The 19,460-nt window shown below is 46.9% G+C and overlaps 1 protein-coding gene across 1 annotated transcript in view; it reads left to right on the forward strand.

The window, feature by feature from the left end:
• Positions 1-4,145: 4,145 nt before the first annotated feature.
• The window catches only part of LOC126539100 (uncharacterized), a 45,367-nt gene continuing 30,052 nt past the window's right edge, over positions 4,146-19,460 (forward strand). Inside the window, exon 1 of the mRNA XM_050185826.3 lies at positions 4,146-4,832. The gene's annotated coding sequence lies outside the window, so the exon portion shown is untranslated. The remainder of the gene's footprint in view (positions 4,833-19,460) is intronic.

A 19,460-nucleotide genomic window follows, 5' to 3' on the forward strand; every position in this document is an offset into this window, starting at 1 on the left:
TTTGTCATGTTTCCTCACTTCAAAATTAACCAGCCTTGCGGGAAAATGAAAAAAAAATTTCTAAGCTGTTCCTCGTAAAATTTCGTCACTTCCGTTTTTAATCAAACGCTCAAACAGAAGAAACTATTCGGAATCGGACCGTGGCCGCAATGGAGCGTGAAAAACGGACAGTATCACCAAACGAACGAAAGATCCGCGGCGATGCGTTAACGGTGAAATTTCGCAACAGCGTAAGAGATTCGCGATGAACTTCTCGGAACTCATTCACTGTAGCGCTGGAAAATATGCGAAGCGCTAACGGACGGCGTCGTTCTGCTGGCGAGTCGTTCCATCTCAGCATGCTAGTCAAGCGCAAAATGACCTAATGGTGCGGTTCCGAGGCCGCTTATCTAGCGTCTGAAATCAGCTTCTATGTGGACTTCATAACGAATAAATTAAAGCCGCAATAACCAGAGGCCCTCATTACTTAAAAAATAAACATGAAATAAAAATACATTGCACGCGTGGCTGCAGGGGATCCTATAAAGTAGTTGTATAAAAAAATGTGTACTGCGCTTGCTTTAAAAACGACTCTTTGTACGAGGTTTCTTAGTTGGGCTTGTTGGTTTACTTTCTTTTTTTTTTTTTTTTTGCAGATTTGCAGCGCTAGCTACCGGAGTCGCAAACCGCGGCGTTTCAAATTATACAAAATAAAAGTCCGCGGATGCCACGTATGTACGTTGGAATCGGTGTTAGACAAAGCTTTTTTTTATGTTTGCTCGAATGATAAAGCAAACGTTAACCAAACGAAACCCTAATGACTGCAAACATGGTTCAATGTATTTTTGTTTCAAACGGGACGCGATCACGCAAATGTCCTATGTTCTTTTCCTTCACCTGTTTCTCCACTCTCGGTTGTTTATGCTACCAACTATTTTCTCGCTTCTTTGTAGTCGAGTTCTTTAATTTTCTGTTGCCGATCTCTGCATCTTTTGCCTTCTGTTCTGCCTGCTTGTTCGGGTACACATACTCAACGGTGCATGTACTTTCAGACGAATTGGCCAAGAATGCGTTACTTGCCAAGAATTGGTTACTGACCAAGAATTGTTACACAAACCCAGTGGCACAATTTGTATATTTGAGTGCATACTCAGTAGCCCAGATTGTTATCTAGTGGGCGAGAGACAGCGCCAGCAGATTCGGATGAAGGGGCAAAGAAAGATTCGTTTTAGAGGGAGTAAGAAAGTTGTGAAAGTTATGTGATGCTACAGACTGGTGGATGTGGTGTAGACCCACGAGAAAAGAAAATAGATGTTTGGAACACAATCGAAGACGATTGCCAAAGCAAGCGAATACGTGCAGTCGTCTTCGATATGAAAGGCAGCAGCGATTCTTTTTTAACGAATCTAACTCGTGATGCATGGGCTCAAATACGTAACAATAGCTTTTTATGTTGGACCTTTAGTCTCAGTGAACACTCTTATGAGGGCATGTTTGTTTGGGACCCATGGGTGTTAAAAAAATGTTAGGTGTTCCCTTTTATATTGATGACGACTGTACGGGAATTGTATTTGTACCTATATTTTTTTTCTAATGTCCAGTTGAAGGGTCGCCGTTTCGTGCGGCTACTGTACGGCTGCATCTCGCAGTCCAGTGCCAGCATGCCAGCGAGATTCGCGACTGCGCTTGGACTGCCCGTGGACTTCGTCGCAAACTTGTCTCGCATTTGTTGTGCATACAGTAGCGATATATAACACTCAACGCTGGTTCTGTCCTTTCTGCAGCCGACCACGGGCGGATTCCTAGACGTCGTAACGTTAGGTAGCGTCTCGAAACGCTAGCTGCCACTAGGCAATGACGGGGAAAAAATAATAGATGCACTCTCGCGTTTGCGAGTAAATTTTTATTACGCGACAAGACGTATACGTGCCAAGCGTCTCGAAGTGCTGCCTCGCACGAGAGAATAGGTCAGGACTGGTATCAATGCTTTCTGTAGTGTTCGGCACTCGTCTGAGTTGTTTGTTATAGGGTCCGAATGAGATGTCCTAAAGAGGGTAGAGAGGATTCCAGCGAGCTCATCGGCGAAGTCTTTCTTCTTTCAACTTCGTAAGGGCCCGATTTCTGTCAAGCCTTCGCTCGAGGAAAAAAAAAAGGCATATTCGTTCCCAAGATTTTAACCTGCATAATTTATATCACACCATAAACTATTGACCCCATATTCCTGGGGTTCATGCGGCCTTCTTATTAGACTTTCTCAAGCGAACGTTAAAGAAAGAATTTCCGGTTACTGCTTATGGAATGTTTTTCCCCTGCCGATATATAAAACGTGAAGCTTGCTCTGTGACATGGTTATGTTGATGTACATGCACAGCATATGTAAAACAAGAATGCTTGTTCGTAGTGCAGATGCTGACGCCCGACCTGCCAGAGAGTGTTTCGTAGAAAATGTCACGTATGTCAAAATGTCAACTATCATACGCACAAATGTCACGCCGGCGTTTCTATTTAGCATTACCAATGTTATGAGAGTTTTAGCATGTGTATATAGTGTCTGTTTCCTGTCCAAGAAAAACCGGCAATAAAGAAGAAGAAGAAACAGGAAGCATCTGTGGCCTAATGGGTAAATAATCGGCCTGATGCGCTAGGGAATGCATGCTTCGCTGTCCGAAAATTCCTTGAATCTAAACGAATGCCCTGCTAAATTCCTTTCTTTTTGTTTTTACTTTGAAATTAATTATTACTCATTCAATATGACCTTCCTGATTTGATTTAACAGGTAATTCTGCACTATTCAATGCTATTCCAATAGATATTAGGAAATTTATGCTTCATATTAATTTCGAATAATCCACCCATTTCTTAGCCAATCCCCCATCGTGGGTAGGAGCCACACGCATCACGGGCTACAACAACAACAACAACAACAACAACAACAACAACAACAACAACAACAACAACAACAACAACGACCCTGGTTCCAAACCCACCGTCGGGCACGCGTGTAATGCTTTCATTGAAAAGCAGGCTGTGTTAACACGAAGCTGTTTTCGTACGCTTCTACAGTGCGAGTGATGAGACACACACACACACCATATACTAAACCAGCGACCAACGGAGATGTGCCAAACTCTGGGGATGTCGGCAAATGAAGCTTCGCTTTTACAGTGTAGCGCAAAGTTGTGCTGCGTCTGTAGTGAACGATAGTGAACGGTAGTGAACGACGCAGACGACAGCGACGTCGCTGTCTGGCCGACAGACAAAATTGGCCGACCAGACAAAACTGCACATTATCGTTCACTGCCTGGGTCTACACTGACTACTCAAAAAAGGCGCGCTTGAAGCTAAAAATGCGGCGTTCCTTTCGCGGCCATGTCGTCGCCCGCTCGCGTGAGAATTGCCGGCAAGCAGAAATCGCTTGCTTCGAGATGTAAAATATATGCAGCGCGAACGGCTTTCAAAAATTCGCCATTTCTCTCCTAGTCCTCTGGTGTATTCCTCTGATGCAGTCCTCTGATGCAGTCCTCTGATGTATTCGTTAGCATACGTCGCGCTTTCTGCAACGCTGTTTTCCACGTGAGTGAGAGAGAAGAAGATAAGCAAGCAGACGACGCTTTCAAACCCTTTCTCAGTCCGACGAAAACGCGCCAGACGAAACACGACCGGTCTTCTGTGAATGGTGTTTCTTTAGAAACGAAGGAATGAGCAGAGAAAACTTTTCCGTGCTGTTTAGTTCTTGCTCCCTTTTAACGCGTTCCAAAATGTTCAGCACAATGAGAACGAGAGAACCAGAGTCCCGAAGTACGCGCCGCGTCGTTGAAAAGTGCATTGAGCAAGGCCGTACGAAGAAGCAACAGATGCGAAGCGACTGTGACGACGTCGGCTCTCGTATTTTAAAACCCAGGGGCCACATTTTTGGCCTCGGCGCTCCGTTTTTATGTCGGCTTCCGCAGAAAGACACACACGTGTAGCCGTAGCCTTTATTCAGAATGGACGTACCAAGCAGTCCCGAGAGCACTCTTATTTGTTATTTCTTTTTTTGCCACCATATACGAAACGCGCGTGTCAGAACAGGACGCACGCCGTAATGCAAACGGCGCTGCACTCTCGGAAAAATAACGCGAAAAGAAACTGCAATCTCCGACAGACGGCAACGAAAAATCGAAGCCAGGGAGAAAAAAAGAATGAAAGAACCGGGCGAGTGGCGGGAAGCAGACGACACGAAGCGCCCAGGCTGACGCGTCTTGTCGCCAGATGGCACCAACCGCGGAATGAAGTGACGTCACGGTTTTGATTCACGCCGCGATTGGTTGTCCCAGCAGCGTTGTCATGACAACCAGGTGAACGGGTGGAGGAAGCAATCATCCTTCTTCTCCGCGGTGCTTTCTTTTTTTTTTTTTTAGCAATAGCGTACGTGGTTCGTCTGCTTGCTAGCGCTTCTCTTTCCTTCTGCTCTCTAAGCTCTCCGCACCACGGCTTCTCGGCAGAGAGATGGGCCAGGCAGGGGGGCTGGCAGCGCAGACGATCGTTCAGTGCGCCAGCAGACGGCTTCGTTTCGTTTTGTCTGGAAGTTTCGTTAGCTTTTTTTTCCCTGTTTCTGTTCGGCATCCGGCAAAGAAGGGGGTTTGAGACGTGGTGATTCGTCGGTGTTTCAACTCGCGAGAGATTTGTGCAAACGGTGTTCCGGACCAAGCGGCCCAACGCAACCGAGCGCGAAGTTAACCGCAGCGAAACCTTCAACGTACGGACGAAAGAGCGCCGCAAATCGAAGACTGTCTCTCGCCGCCGCGTCGCAGCCTAGCAACCTTCTGCAAATTTGCAACGACGTTCTGTGCAAAACTAGGGCGACGTCAGAGGTGAGTCTGTCACGGCTGCAACGATTCGGCAGTGTTGCCTCGTAGCCTGCTATACGGTAGGAAGGGGGGGGGGGGGGGGCGTAGGCAGCCATTTGGGGCACCCGCTACAAACGAGGCTCTAGCGAGGTACCGGTAGAAAGACGCATGCGTAACACCATTTTCTTTTACCGGCGCCTTGTTTGAGGAAGGCATGGCGAACACTTTTTCTGTAGGAGTCGCGCAGCACAACACAGCGACACTGACAGATCGCTCTCCGAAACTGATCACGTGTCAACAGGCGCAACTCGGTATATTCCGGAACGTAAAAAATGGCGATCTATCAAAAGAAACCAGGACGGGCATAGGGTCATACTGATCGCCCTTCGGCTGTCTTTACGAATGAGGAATGAAACTCACGATCAGCGATAACTTCTATCTTACCGAGGCTATGCTTAACCTGCCTGATGCGACGCTTTGCATAATTTATGCACTTGCATACTATAACTGGGCTATAGAACAAGAAAAGCGCGTTGTTGTCAGCACACTGACTGCATTCTTGTTGTCGGAGTGCTTCCTCTTCTAAAGTCGTCCTTAGCGATAGCTAAGTTGCCACAGCGCTGTGCTGTTAAGCACGAGGTCGCGGGTTCAAATCCCGACTGCGGCGACAGCGTTTTCACGGCAGAAAATTCCCGCGTACCATGCAGTGCGTGCACGTTTAAAACGCCCGGGTGGTAAGAATTACCCCGGAGTCCCCCACTACGGCGTGCCTCACGATCGGATCGGGATTCTGGCGCTTACAACTCCGAATTGCAGTTTCGTGAATGTCTGCATACCGAAATCAATAACGTCTTTTCGAATCATCCGCATTCACAAGGCAGTGCGACCAGACGATCCTCCCGTCTCTTCACGTTTCTCCCCGATCACCCGACACGTTGACATTTCCCTAGGCACTCGCCTTGAGAACGCGCCCGAGCTGTTTGTTTGAGGCCCAGCTGTCTCCGCACCCTTTCCGTTGCGTAACATGCCATCCATACAAGTCGCATTTGCAAGTACGCCAGGATGCTGCATAATGTGAATCTTGGCTATTTCTTCGTCTCTACGCTGTTCGGAGCGCGGCATTCCTAGAACAGCTGCAATTAGGAATGAAGGACACTTAGTGACTGTGTTTGTTGTGTAAGCACGTTGTGAAGCAGACCTGCTGAGCGTTTCGTTCTTCCTTACGTAAGCGTGTTTACACAGACAAGCAATCGCATATGCGCGATGCCGCAGCACTGATATTGAGGTTTCTGCTTCTGCTCTTTCCGTTGAGCAGGTTGCACCACGTTCAGTAACAGGCCACGCTTGACAATAAGCGAGATTTAGCCATTTTGCGCGCTAGCGGATATTGACGTTGTCAAGTACACTTATCCAGCCTTGTTTACTCGTTCTTCGTTTCGTAACTCTTACACTCCGATTGGGGATTTTTTTTTTAAATAGGGCAGACTGCGCCATCATCTTCACGTGCGCTTCTTAATCACATGTAAGCTATGTGATTCGCTAAGTTGGGCCATCACTAGTGATAATCGATGTGTAGTAACGATATTAGCGGTGGTGACACGGTAATATAAAATTTTTAGGCCCTTATTATTTCTTGTTGTTTCGCGATGCCGCAAACGAAAGGCTTGTTTGTGGTCAGTGGCAAAGTGTACTGTGTAAACTTAGAGAACGAAAGGAGTAAAAAATTATATATATATATATATATATTTATTGCGGTTTCATCAACCAATTCGCGACCGGTCCACTAAACCACGGACAACGAAAGGGTTAATTATGTGTAACGTACTGCTGGAAGCACTATAGCTACGGACCACAGATTCCAAAGAGAGAGAGAGAAAAAAAAAGGAAAGACTACTTGGCTTGTTACTTACGCACGCAAGCTGTAATTTAGGGTCGCAACGTAAGACCAGCTGCGACAACACCGCAGTGCACGCATTTTCACATTACGTGCGCCTGGATTCGCAAGAAATTCTCACTTTACTCGGCAAGCCGTGCTAGACAAAACTTTCACGCGTTGATTCACTGGGAGTTTCAGCTTGTCCGCAAACGTATTAGTGTTTTCGGAATAACGTGGAGGTCTGCGGCAGTAGCAACGTTGGCAGTGACATCTTGCGAAGCGGAGCTTAACCACAGAGGGCTTAAATATAGTATTGCGGTGACTTACGCATGTTAATTAACTGCCTGTGTAAAGCGTCGGTAGCGACTTAGTCTTTAACGTGCAGTCTCTTTGTGATGTTTCCTTCGACAAGAACACTCGTGCAACATCAAGAGAAAAAAAAGAAAGTTTTCAAATGCGTTGTAGTTGGACATAGCGTCACAAAATGTCGCTATTAGCTCTGTTGCTCAGGAACATTTACGAATATAACTGGACGGCTAAAGCGCCCACATATCTGTGCCTCAAAAGCGTGGCCACGAAACACAGGAAGAGGCCAAGAAAGTTGGAAACCTGGTACATGGTAACTGAAAGCGCTAATAGACAACCAGGAGTTATCCAAAAAGCAAGTGAGATAAATAGAGACAAGAAATTGGATGCAAATGATGGAAACAAAGGAGACCGTGTAAATTATAAATTAGAAAGAAATTAGGCGCAAATTTCCCTACTGTGTCTGCTGCAGCAATAATCCAGAGACGATCCTAATGGAGGGCGAAGGTGTTCACCCAGCGATACCCGTAGGTAACGTCCACCGTCCAAAAGCGCTGGGGTTTAAAATGGATGAAAGCATTACCCGTTCAGCAGTCGAGATAAGCAAGAGAGGGAAAAAAGGCGGACAAGATATATATATATATATATATATATCTTTACAGAAAGGCAGAAAGGTCGGCCTGAGTTAACTTGTTCTGGCCTGCTACTATACACTGGGGAAAAGGGTCGGAGAGGAAAGGAATTGATGCATGATGATAATGGTGATGATGACGATGATGATACGGGGAAGAGGTGCTTATATACAAGTTCACAGCGTTGTGGCATCTCTAAAGCCGTGCGCCCAGCCCAGTGGCTTGGAGAAAGGCTACAGCGGCACTTGTTAACAGGGCTGCGCCGTTTGCATTAGGCCAAGGACCTGAACGAAACTCGTCTGATAGCGGCCTCTTATCGACGTTTTCAATGGAAGAGACCAGTTGCTGTCGTTCGGGCGCGTGCACGGGACATACGCAAAATATATCATCAAGTGTTTCAGATACCTCACAGTATTCACAGTTTGGGCTAGTATCACTGAAACCTATCAGACCTCTATAACGGTTGGTGAATGCGACACCAAGGTGAATCCGGTGCACCATGCTCGTTTGGCTCCTTTTGAGCTTAGGAGGCATACGCAATTTCATTTCTGAGTCCCATTTGTGCACCCGCTTGTGTCGTCGATTTGGTTGGTTCCAGTGCTCCAACGTATTGTTAGCAGGGCGTTTGTGTCCGTTCGTGAGAACGGAATGCATACCTCAGAGGCCTTATTTAAAGCAGTTTTCGCTTCAACGTCATGCCTGTTCGTTCCCTATCACGCCACTCTGTGAAGGTGTCCACTGAAAGCTGATAACATGGCCATATAGATTTAGATAGATATAGATAGATATAGCGACGATAAAGGATGATGGGAGAAGATATTGATATGATTGGTTCCATTACAGGTATAAGTAACTGTACAAGACTGATATACAAGTTTCAAGGAAGGGAGAAAAGATCAAGGAGATGTAGGAAAAATCCTAAACTGATAAGCATGTATGCATTACTTGATTAGTTCAAGCGAGCTAGGCGACCACTTGTCACCGCCACGTTTCAAAAGGCATGCCAATACATCATCATCATCACGATCATCATCAGCAGCATAATAATAATCATCATCATTATCATCTCCCGTCTACGTCTGAGTAACACGGTAACCAGTAAATGGCAAGACGTTTACGGCCAAGCTGGAACTTTCTACTATCTGCCGCGTTACTATGGCTTTGCGCTGCTGAGTTCAATGTCGTGGGTTCGATCCCGACCGCGGCGGCCGCATATCCATGGGGGCAAAATGCAAGACCCTCATGTACTTTGGTTTAGGCTCACGTTAAAGGACCCCATGTGGTCCAAGATATTCCGGAGTCTTCCACTACGACGTGCCTCACAATGGCTTTGGCGCGTGAAACCCTAGAATATAAATAATATTTTAATTTAGAAACCTCTACTCCCGCCGTAATGTAGGCATACTAAGATGGCCCAGGTAAAAAGAGACTGAGAGACAACTGGAAACGACGTCTTATGACGCTGCGTCCCAGCAGAAAGCGAATACGGGGTAGCCACATTGAGCGCATTTTCGACGTATCTGTGGCGTTGACGCGTCTATTTCATACCACTGGCCGCATTGCGCTCCTGCGATTGCCATGGCTGGAACACGCACACGCCCAGCCACAAGGAATGCGTGAAGAACTCTTTTTTAATCTTATTATACGATGTTCTCTCTTAAATTACTGACCATGGGTGGATTCATGCTATGAGCGTTCCCTTTGGAACGGGGCGGTGGGTTGCGCCGCCAAGCTCTTGTGAGTCCAACTAAATGCTCGCCCCCCTAGTGGCCGCGATGAGAAACAGTCCATCCAGGTTCTAGCTCGAAGCGAAAGAGGGCCTCCTATTACGGTATGCGTTGAATGCGTCGTAGTTCCGAGATCGTTGTGATGCCGCCGCGCGCGAGAACGAAAATGAAAATATATATATATATATATATATACGGATGTCGAAAGACTTGCGTACAATTACGCGTGTCATCGCGGTGAAAAGACGGCAATACATGATCTCATCTTTTTCGAGAAAGAAGAAAGCGACGCCGATCGGAGAGCGACTAGGGTATGCGCTACTGCTTAGGATACAAGACAAGACAAGACAAGACTTGCGTAAGAAACTTCGAGTTAGGAAAATGCGATGACACAGGCTACACCGGTTTGTTCGAAACACTTCACTCGGGACTTCTTTCTTCTCGGCGAAAAGAACGTTACCGTTAACAGCTTGGGTCCGACTGGTTGTTATTCACTCCTCGCTTTTCACTGGTGTTTGAGAATTTGTACGGGCAGCGGGTATCTGCTGTGTTCGCAAACCCGAGAACGCAGCGTATACTGGAAGCATCAACAAGCACCTGTCATCGGACGCAGACGGCCTTATCACACGTATCAGCTAGCTAAAAGACATGTTTTTTGCCGTAATTGAACACACACAAAAGGAAGACACATAAAGACGACATGGGCGGCCGCCCGTGTTGTCTTTATGTGTCTTCCTTTTGTGTGTGTTCAGTTGCGGCGAAAACATGTCTTTTAGCAAGCACCAACTAGGCCAACAAGCAGTTCTGTTGCAGCTACCTAAAGCTGCGGCCGCGACAGTTTTTTAGCCTCAGTGCTGATAATCCGCATTTAGCTTCTGTAGACAGCAAGACAGACCTTACTGCCTATATATTTTGAGATTGAATCAGTGCCTCGCCGGCTCGCAGAAGTCAGATAGGAGAAATATGACTGGCGGCGCGCCGGTTTCCTCCTCGCCCGATGAAAAGGTCTATACGCATTTTTTTAATCGCTTGCGACAATTAGCACAATTGGAGTCTTTGAGCTCAATTACTCGAAGAAGCGCGCGCGCGCGCGCGCACACGCGCACACACACACACACGCGCACACACACACGCACACGCACACACACACACACACGCACACACACACACACACGTGTGTGTGTGTGTGTGTGTGCGTGTGCGTGTGTGTGCGCGTGTGCGTGTGCGTGTGTGTGCGCGCGTGTGCGTGTGTGTGTGGGGGGGGCGAGTCGATTTCTTTCGTATGAAACGTTCACAACAAGTATAGTATTCCGAATACGAATGCGGTAGGATTCAATCGAATGTACATACATCAGTGCTGTATCGCACGCAAAGATTTCTCTTGTATAGTTCGGACCTCATAGGTTTGCAATAACACTACACGCCGCGGTATAGATCAGTAACCATGGCATCCCTACTGAAACGTTCGTATGCCCCATAAGTCCTATATCCAATACTCCGATATGAAACATATAGCATCTTATACAGAAACCCGTTTTTCCTATATGTCATATGTTATTTGATATAGGAGTTGTGGGGAATACGGGATTTTTTTAATCCAGTAGGGATGTTTCATTGCGGAGTGCGAGGGCGTGGCTTCTATCCCGGCCGCAGAAACTGCATTCTGATGTGACGGAATTAAAGAAAGGAAAACAAAACAAACAAAAGAAAAGACGCTCCTGTATCGTGCATTGGGTGCACAGTAAAGAACCTCAAGTGATCAAAAATTAACTGGAGCCTTTCCAATATGGCGCCCCTCGTAAGTTTTAAACCATAGTGCACTTTAGCTACATTAAATCGCACAATTTAGCTTTAATTACATTGCAGTGACACGAGTCCGAATTGCGAGCTGTTTCAGGTGCCAGAAGCACCTGCAAACTTGTTTTGCGTTTAGTGACGAATTCAGCTTGTGTTTAGTCAGATTTAGTGAAAAAAGCGTCTGCCTAGCTTTCAAAATCAAATGCTTCATATTACACAGATGTGTATTAGGGCGAGGAAACTAAGTTTAAGTAAGAAAAGAAGGATACAATCAACGGAGAACTCAAGATATAAGAAACTGCTGTTGTGTCGTTTTTTTTTTAAATATTTTTGGCTGGGGCATTCAAAACATACCGCCTGGTAACAGAGAAAAATTAGCATGGCATTATATCTGAGTATTTCGCAAGAAGTCTAAAATGTTAGACTGACACACCCCGAAGTATAGGCCTGTTTCTAAGATCAAAGCCGGGCCCCTAAAAGGGCACCGCAACGTCAACCGTTTTTCAACTGCATGAAAACACGTTCTCGCGGTATTAATTCATCACCCGAAGAACTCAAAAGGCTCTTGCAGCCATCTGGATCCCGTGAACGCTCACGAAGTTTTCGTTGCAGAAAAAAATTGCAACGCCAACTCGTAAGCCTCTTTCCGTACAATGACCCTGCTGAAACTTCCGCACTCAGTGAACACCCAAGACGCACATAATACGCCCAGACAGAGCTTTGGCCTAACGCACCAGAAACTGTCTCTCCCTAAGCAGTAACGTTGAACGTCTGCTAACTACGGCTGCGCGTTAGTTAGTGCAAATCTCTCGGAGCTAAACCTCTCAGTGTGTGATCGTTGATCCGTTGAAGTTACGTCGCGAAAGGGTTATTAAAGGGTTAAAGAAAAGAAAGCGTGCGTTTGTGGTGTCCAAAGTGATCCGTTCAATCCTTGCCTTCTGGCAACGAAGCTCTAGTTTGTCCAGAAGAACATCCGAAAAATAACAGGCGCGGACAAAAGAGAAAGGAAGCAGACGTCCGCTGCGAACAGACAAGAATAACCGGACGCTGCCAGCGAGAAAAGCAGCCGATAAAACGCGAGCGAGAACGACAATCAAGCTCCTCCAAAAGATTACCCAAAGTTCACAACAACAAGAACCAAATAAAACGAAAATAATATAGATATAAAAACATCAAAGCAAGCATACGTCTGCACGCCCAGTATACGAGCAGACGAGAATGACCGGACGACGCGGCTGGCGCACAAATAAAATGCGAGCAGCTAAGCCTGCCGTTCTGCGTCGCATGAGAGCTTATAGTGCCCTGTTTGCAGCGCCTATGCGAAAGCCAGCTTAGCCGAGCGATCCGCTGTAGCGCAGATAGCGTGCGGCGCAAGCAAAAGAAAAACGAGAAACGGCCGTCGAGAATCGCCCCTCGAGTGATGCAGCGAGGGCCGTGCGTGATGCTGAGATCGAGCCAATCTAGATTGCCTGCCGGCCTGTGTTTCCGCCACAGCGGAGGCGTGTTTTCGCTCCATCGACGAGGTCGCTATCGCGGCGTCATGGAACCAAAGTGTTCCTTCTTTCTCGCTGCACTCACAGCGCTTCCATGACTCTCACTGTCCTTCTGTTTCTCACTTAAATGGAGTACAGAGACGACACTCTCGGCTTGTCTTCTTCCTTTTTTTTTTGTGCTAGACGAGTTTCCCAACTCCTCCGAACTCTAGAGAAAATAACAATAAAAATAAAGGAAATATATTTAATAGTGCTCACACCACCTTGAATAATTTACTGTAATCCTTGTTTCTTTAGAACAAGTTTCAGTTTCTTTACCCAGAAGGAAGATGCGTCGTGACGTCATGATACACCGGCTCGCCCGGTCCTTGCAATCGCTGAGGTTGCCCCAAGCAAGAGCAGCCAGGAGAAGTACTTTTGTTTATTTTAAATCGGTAGCTTTCTTTGTCTACATCGCCCACTTTGGTTTGTTAAACGCGGGCCGTTCTCTCGCATGATAAATTGGAGAGGTTGACGAGATTATGAAGGAGGAGGCTAGAATAGCGGAGAAGGAAGCGTAGAGTTTCCTGCAGTAATGACCAGAGGGAAATCTGGCGCTGCGATCGCTCGGCTGCCGTGGGAATGATAGCTATAGTGCTCGAATATAGTGCTCGAATATAGTGCTCGATTTCCGTGTTTGTGGGCTAAGACGTTCTTGTGGATTTATTTAGGACGATTTAGTGCGAATCGTCGCGCTTGTAACGCAATAGTTTGTTGAAAACGATCAATTCGCAAAGTCACAAATTCGTTTGGAGCCAGAAGACAGTTTAGAGGAACCCATGTACTAACCATCGTTCACATTTTAGCGGAACGATAGCAGCGCCGGGGTTCGACCAAGCAATTTTAGTAGGAAACTCTATTAGTAAATCTGATCCAATCAAGGCGCCAAGCAGTCGTAAGATTATTTATTCTCTTATTCTTGTTTTTTTTTACGACATTCATTGCTCTATATTGACATTTGCGTGCAGCTGCAATGCTAGGCGCATCACTACGGTTCTTTATGATGCTTACTGGCTGATCGCATGTAGAGAGAGAGAGAGAGAGAAGAAACTTTATTAATGAATGGCCGGCAGTTTCGTTGTGGTGGCCTCAGGTGGCGGCTCGAAGTCCTTGGACTCGGGCGGCATCTTTGGCTTGCCGGACGGCCCAGAGCTGGTCTGCCAACTCTGAACTTTTGAGAGCCGCCTCCCAGCGGCGGCGACGCCGATGGAGAAGGTCCCCGGCGGCCCCCGCAGCTGGGGCGGCGTCGGGGAGGAGCGAGCTCGAGGCTTCCCGTACTGTGGTAACGGCCGCGATTACGGACGCGTCGCGAACGGATGTGGTCCCATTACCGTGGTTGCCGGCACACTCCGATCGCATGTAACAGCACGCATTACCAACACAACAGCACCTTTCGCATGACAGAAGACGTGCCGCAAATAACTTCGCCATTACGATCTGCATTTCCGCCTCGAGACATGAGAAATGTGCTGCGTCGTCCCTGTCAAGTGTTAGTTTGGCGCTATATTGATGAAGCATGCGCAGCGCTACCTCTGGAGGGAGCAGCGCGTATACTTTTGAGCTAAAAGTGCACACCATCGATTACTGCGTCTTCCCGGCGGCAGGAGCAGAGCTGTGTGTTTCACCTGCTCGAATGCAGCGACTCCAAAGGTGGTAGCGATGCAAGGCTATTTCTCGCGGCACATTACGGCTATCGTCTCTGCACACCGTCTAACGCTTCGCAGCACTTCAGGCGGGCGCAGTGGAGATAGAAGAAAGCGAATGAAAGGGTCGTCTGCAAATTACAAACAGACGAAAATATCTCGGGGTTGACTCGCCAGCCAACCCGAATCCAGGCTTTAGCCAGCCTTACTTCCCTTTTTCTTTCCTGCCCACAGAAGCTGCTACAGTAACACACGTGAAGTCGCTACCGAACGCAAGTTGCGACAGCGAGCAAACGCGGTTACCGCGCGCCCCATTAGCCACAGATGAGAGAGGCCTCGCAGAAGTTGTCTTGCTCGCTTTTTTTTTTTTTTTCAGCGTCGTCTGCTACTAAACGATCGGCGCTCCTAGACCAACGCCTCTCCTGGGCGTTCTATTATGCAGCAGACGAAGCGAGCATGTACCCTTTTTTTCGCTTCCAGAATGCTCAATTGCCAGTTGTTTTGCCAGCTCTGCAGGGCTCTGGAAGCTGTGCAATTTGTATCTCCTTACGTGTAACATGTTTGCTCATGTATACGTAGCTTACGTGCTATGTGGCGCTTGCAGTTGAACAGATGTTTCACATCCGTCGCCACGGTGATGAGTGGCGCTGGCTAAGACTACCATTTAGGTTCCTTTAGTGCACACACACAAATGGGTTAGACTTGGAGCACGTGCTAAGCCTAACCCGGAAGTGTTAGCCAAACTGGCGGTCAACTTTCTGGGGAAAGGAAGGGAGAGGAAGGGAAAGCTAAGGAGACAAAGCACACACAAGCGAGAGCGCTTCCTACACATGTTCAGCCGCATAAGTCCAAGCTGGGGGCAAATTTACAACGGCCAATTCAGACAGAACACACCACTGAGTGTTTAAGTTGACTTTATTTGTGGCTTTTCCCTTCCACGTCAGGGCAAACGCGTAACCGTCGCACGTGTGAACTGCGTCGATTTAGCGTTTGTTCCGGGAAATCCAAAAGCGCTGCCAAACTCTATCGGACCATACGTGCTGACCACACGACCATATGAGCTGTGACGACATGTGCTGAAGCTCCGCCCCAGTAACTTTTCCTTTGTTGATATATTTTTTCGCTTAGTAACCAAAAAAGAAATTGAGGTCTTCGGTTTTCTGAAATTATGCCTACATGTTAGCAGGTTACTTTGCGTCCTTGCTGTTGAGTCCGTTAATTAATTAAACGTTTCTTAGGTAAAATGCTGGTTCCTGCGTTCGGTTACTTGACTTGCCACGACGTTCCGATGCGAGTAGAATGCAGAGATCCTCGTCTACCAAGCCCTGGCTGAGCGATAAGGTACATGTAGTCACATTTCAAAGGCCGGAGCCCTCCATTACAGCATCTCTCGTACTGTCCTCGGGTGCCTCTGGCACGTCATACCTCATCGGCCAATCGCTCCGTCAACAGAGGTTGCTGCTAGCAGAGTAGATGCAGCCTTACATGTAAAAACTGTCCTGTGCGCTCCATTCCACTCGGGGCGCGAGCGTCCCCGGAATAAATTATGGTTAAGGGCCGATAACACAGTTACTCTTTAAATAAAGGGCGGGTTTCAATGCTGCGCCGCAAGGACGGGCTGTAGATGCTGACAAATTGTCAGTATCATAACATTCGCTAAGTAGCTGCGTAACTAATCATAAGTTAATACACCCTCGTTAATGTATTCGGTCCAGAGGAACGTATATACGGTTATCATCACTATCATGATCATGATCATCATCCTCATCCTCATCGCCATCATCATAAAGACGGCTCTGTTTGTTGAGAGCATGCTGCCGTTGCAGCAAATTAGTTCAGCGTGAGAAAAAATCGCTTAAGTCTGCTGAGTTCTTTTTGCTCTTTCTTTTATTTCGCGTAAGCTTTTATACTCTTTCATTCCTTGTAGTCATGCAATGGTATGAGCCCCCGCCGACCTCTGAAATGCGTGAACAGGAGCACCATACAATAACAAATGAAAAAAAAAGATCAGATAGCCTTTTTCCTTGAGCGGTTCACTAGATCCCGAGCATCCACAATCGAGGCGGAGAAAAGGGGAGTGGGGAGATGGTAAACAGTGGAAACGGTAATGTTTCTTGCTCGAACTCTTTTATTTGCGCCATGGGACGAATGTTGTTCCCCTACATGCAGCCCCTATTCTGAGGCCGCAAGAAGAGGGCGGCTGACGACCTACTCAGTGTCATTAAAACTGTGCAGTGCTCCGAGCGAACGAAGTCGGAGCAAACGTCTCAGAAACGAGGTATGGAATGGTGCGCGGTTGAGAAAGGTACACAATCGTCCGCTGCTCATTCGGTCGCTTTCAAGATATCGGCTCACGCCGTCGTGAATAGTCATGACAGCCGATAATAGTTACGAGAGCCTTCAGTCATTAAACCGTCTACAATGCGCAGGAGTCCGAGGCAGTGAGCTACGCGCACGTAGCAATTATTCGTGATCGTCTGCTCTTCTTCGTATGTCGACCAATTATGACAGACCCCCGAAGAGTCACGAACGGCCGTAAGGTCCGATGATACTCATGATACTGGCCAATCATAAAAGCGGACATTGAAGCAGTCGTCGAATCCACAACGCTCCGCGCACTCGAGAAGTTGACGTAAGTATCCCCAGATAGCGCGACGCAGAATCAGCACATCCGATGACTTCAATGACGCTCTTGAAAGCCAGCAGGGATAGTCGTGACACTTGCCAATAACAAAACCATCCGCTAAAACAGAAGTAAAATCCACAAATCTGGCATGCAGTAAGAAGGGGTCGTTAGTAGCTGACGCATTGAATTTGCAGCTGGCATGCCGGCCAATCAGGAGAGTCGATGACGTTACGAACAGTAATGTGAGCCGATGACTGTCATGACGCTTACGCACTGATGGCATCACGAATTCTGCCTCTGTGTAACATAAGGCCGTTACCTGCAGTGTCGACGACGCTGCACGGTTTTCGTGACGGAGAGTTCTACACTTGCGCTTTAGTGGGGGAAAGCGTCTTGCAGCGATAATAAAAAAAGAAAGCTTGGACAATCACAACAAAACCCAAGCCGGAGGAAGAGACGGACTCGGTGATAAGAAAAACATCGAGATGTTCCTCTACAGTTTTCCGGCGATCCGGCAGAGGGCTCTTCGGAGCCACGAAATGGCCGCCATATCGTTGATGCACGCCCGCCTTCTGCGAAAACTGGAAACAGCAGACGGCACGTTCGAAACCGCCGGTAGTGACAGAGCAGAAGTATAGAGAGACAGACGGCGAAAAAAAATACCCATCAAACTAGCAGACGTGCGAAAGTGCATCGTGGCGAACGTACAGTATATGGTTGAGCATGGGCCTGGTCGCGGAACAAAACAAGAAGTAATCTTTTTCGGCCATCTACTGGAGGTCATGTGTTCAAAACAAAGACGCCGTGCGTTGCGTCTTTGTTGTGGCTAGCAGTGTACGCACAATTGCCCTCACACAACTTTTCTATTTTTGCTGTTGTCGTTGACCATTATAAAGATTGGTGGAGATGTGAGGGCCTTCCATTTTTCTTTTTTTTTTTCGTTTGTTTCCGACTTTGGTCCCTCATCTGTTTCTCAGCGAGCTTCGGGGCAGTTTCTAACCCGGACTTTGTTTTATCGCGGGGAACGGCGGCCGTTACAGGCAATGGAGGCAGTCCGCGCGACAGTTTACTTTCTGCTTTTGCCTGCCAGATTGCGTTCCCCAAATTTCGGCATTATCAGACGGCGGGAGTTTTCGTCCGTCTGGACTAATTGCGCGAAACAAGATGTAAAACTGCCGATCCCAGTCCCGTCCAACCAAGAAAAAGTTTGGCACGAGGTGTGGTTTGTTATGTAGGCTATATCCAGCGTTCAAATATTTTATTTAAACAAATCAATGTTATAATTTTCTTCAATCGAGCCATCCGTCAATCACCTAATTTGTGCCGAAACATTTTATTGATGCGGCTAACTGACTGAAATCTCCTGAAACATTTACAGTTAACGAAGCTTTTGATAAATTTGCTTATATACTTATATTAGAACTTTCAACTCATCTGTATTTATGTGAACTGTTACCCCTTTTGGATTTTGCTTCAATGATACATGCCCAGGGGTTGCTCATGGACAGAATAAATAAATAAATAAATAAATAAATAAATAAATAAATAAATAAATAAATAAATAAATATCTGAGGTTCCCCGTCCTGTAAGTTCATAGGGCTCTGAATTAATTTTGACCAAGGTGAACATAGATCTAAGTACACGAGCGTTTTTTGTCTTCCGGCACACCACCCGAAAACTATAAGAAAGAAAAAAAGAAGGAAAGAAAGAAAGAAAGAAAGAAAGAAAGAAAGAAAGAAAGAAAGAAAGAAAGAAAGAAAGAAAGAAAGAAAGAAAGAATAGCACACGTGCCTGAGCTGCGCCCGTCTGAGTGGTTCGTATTGGTACAACCTGACGCCATGCCCGTGTGTTTGTTGGATTTGCTTTGCCTTTATGCACATCTGTTAAGGATAGAGCACGCTTTACAGGCGCATAATTGCGGTGGAGATTTGCCCTCGAGAAACATGCACAGCGGGCGCAGTTGTTGCTGTCAATGAAACCACACTGAGGAACTGGCCATTCCATGTCTCTGGTGTACTACGCAATATTGTCTGCTGTCACTATCTGACTGGTGACGGTGGTATGGCTGCCTGTTTTTCGGTGTTACAGTCTCGGCTGGAACTCCCTCCGCCGAAGCGTCTCTTTCACTGTTACAAATGTGTTCTACGTATGTATCCATTCAGGGTCACGTAGAATTGCGAGTACAAGGCATGTCACCTTCTTCCATACCATCCGTGATCCTGGGGGAAGCAACTAATGCAATCAGGTATTGCAAAGCGGGTTACAGCCTCGCTTTCAAAAGCTTCCTTGAGTTAATCAGACTTCTCAATTACGCGTTAGCGTTCCTTTTCTAGCCGTACATCGTTTACTTATATTTTTTTTCGTCATCTTCCTATAGTATCTGCAAGACTTAAAAATTTAATTATGAAGTTTATGTGCCGAAATAACGATATGATCCCGATGCATGCCGCAGTGCGAGGACTCTGGAATAATTTTTACCGCCAGTGGTTAATTAACGTGTAGATAAGTGCAA

This window comes from Dermacentor andersoni, chromosome 11 (assembly GCF_023375885.2).
Source record: "Dermacentor andersoni chromosome 11, qqDerAnde1_hic_scaffold, whole genome shotgun sequence".
NCBI lineage: Eukaryota > Metazoa > Arthropoda > Arachnida > Ixodida > Ixodidae > Dermacentor > Dermacentor andersoni.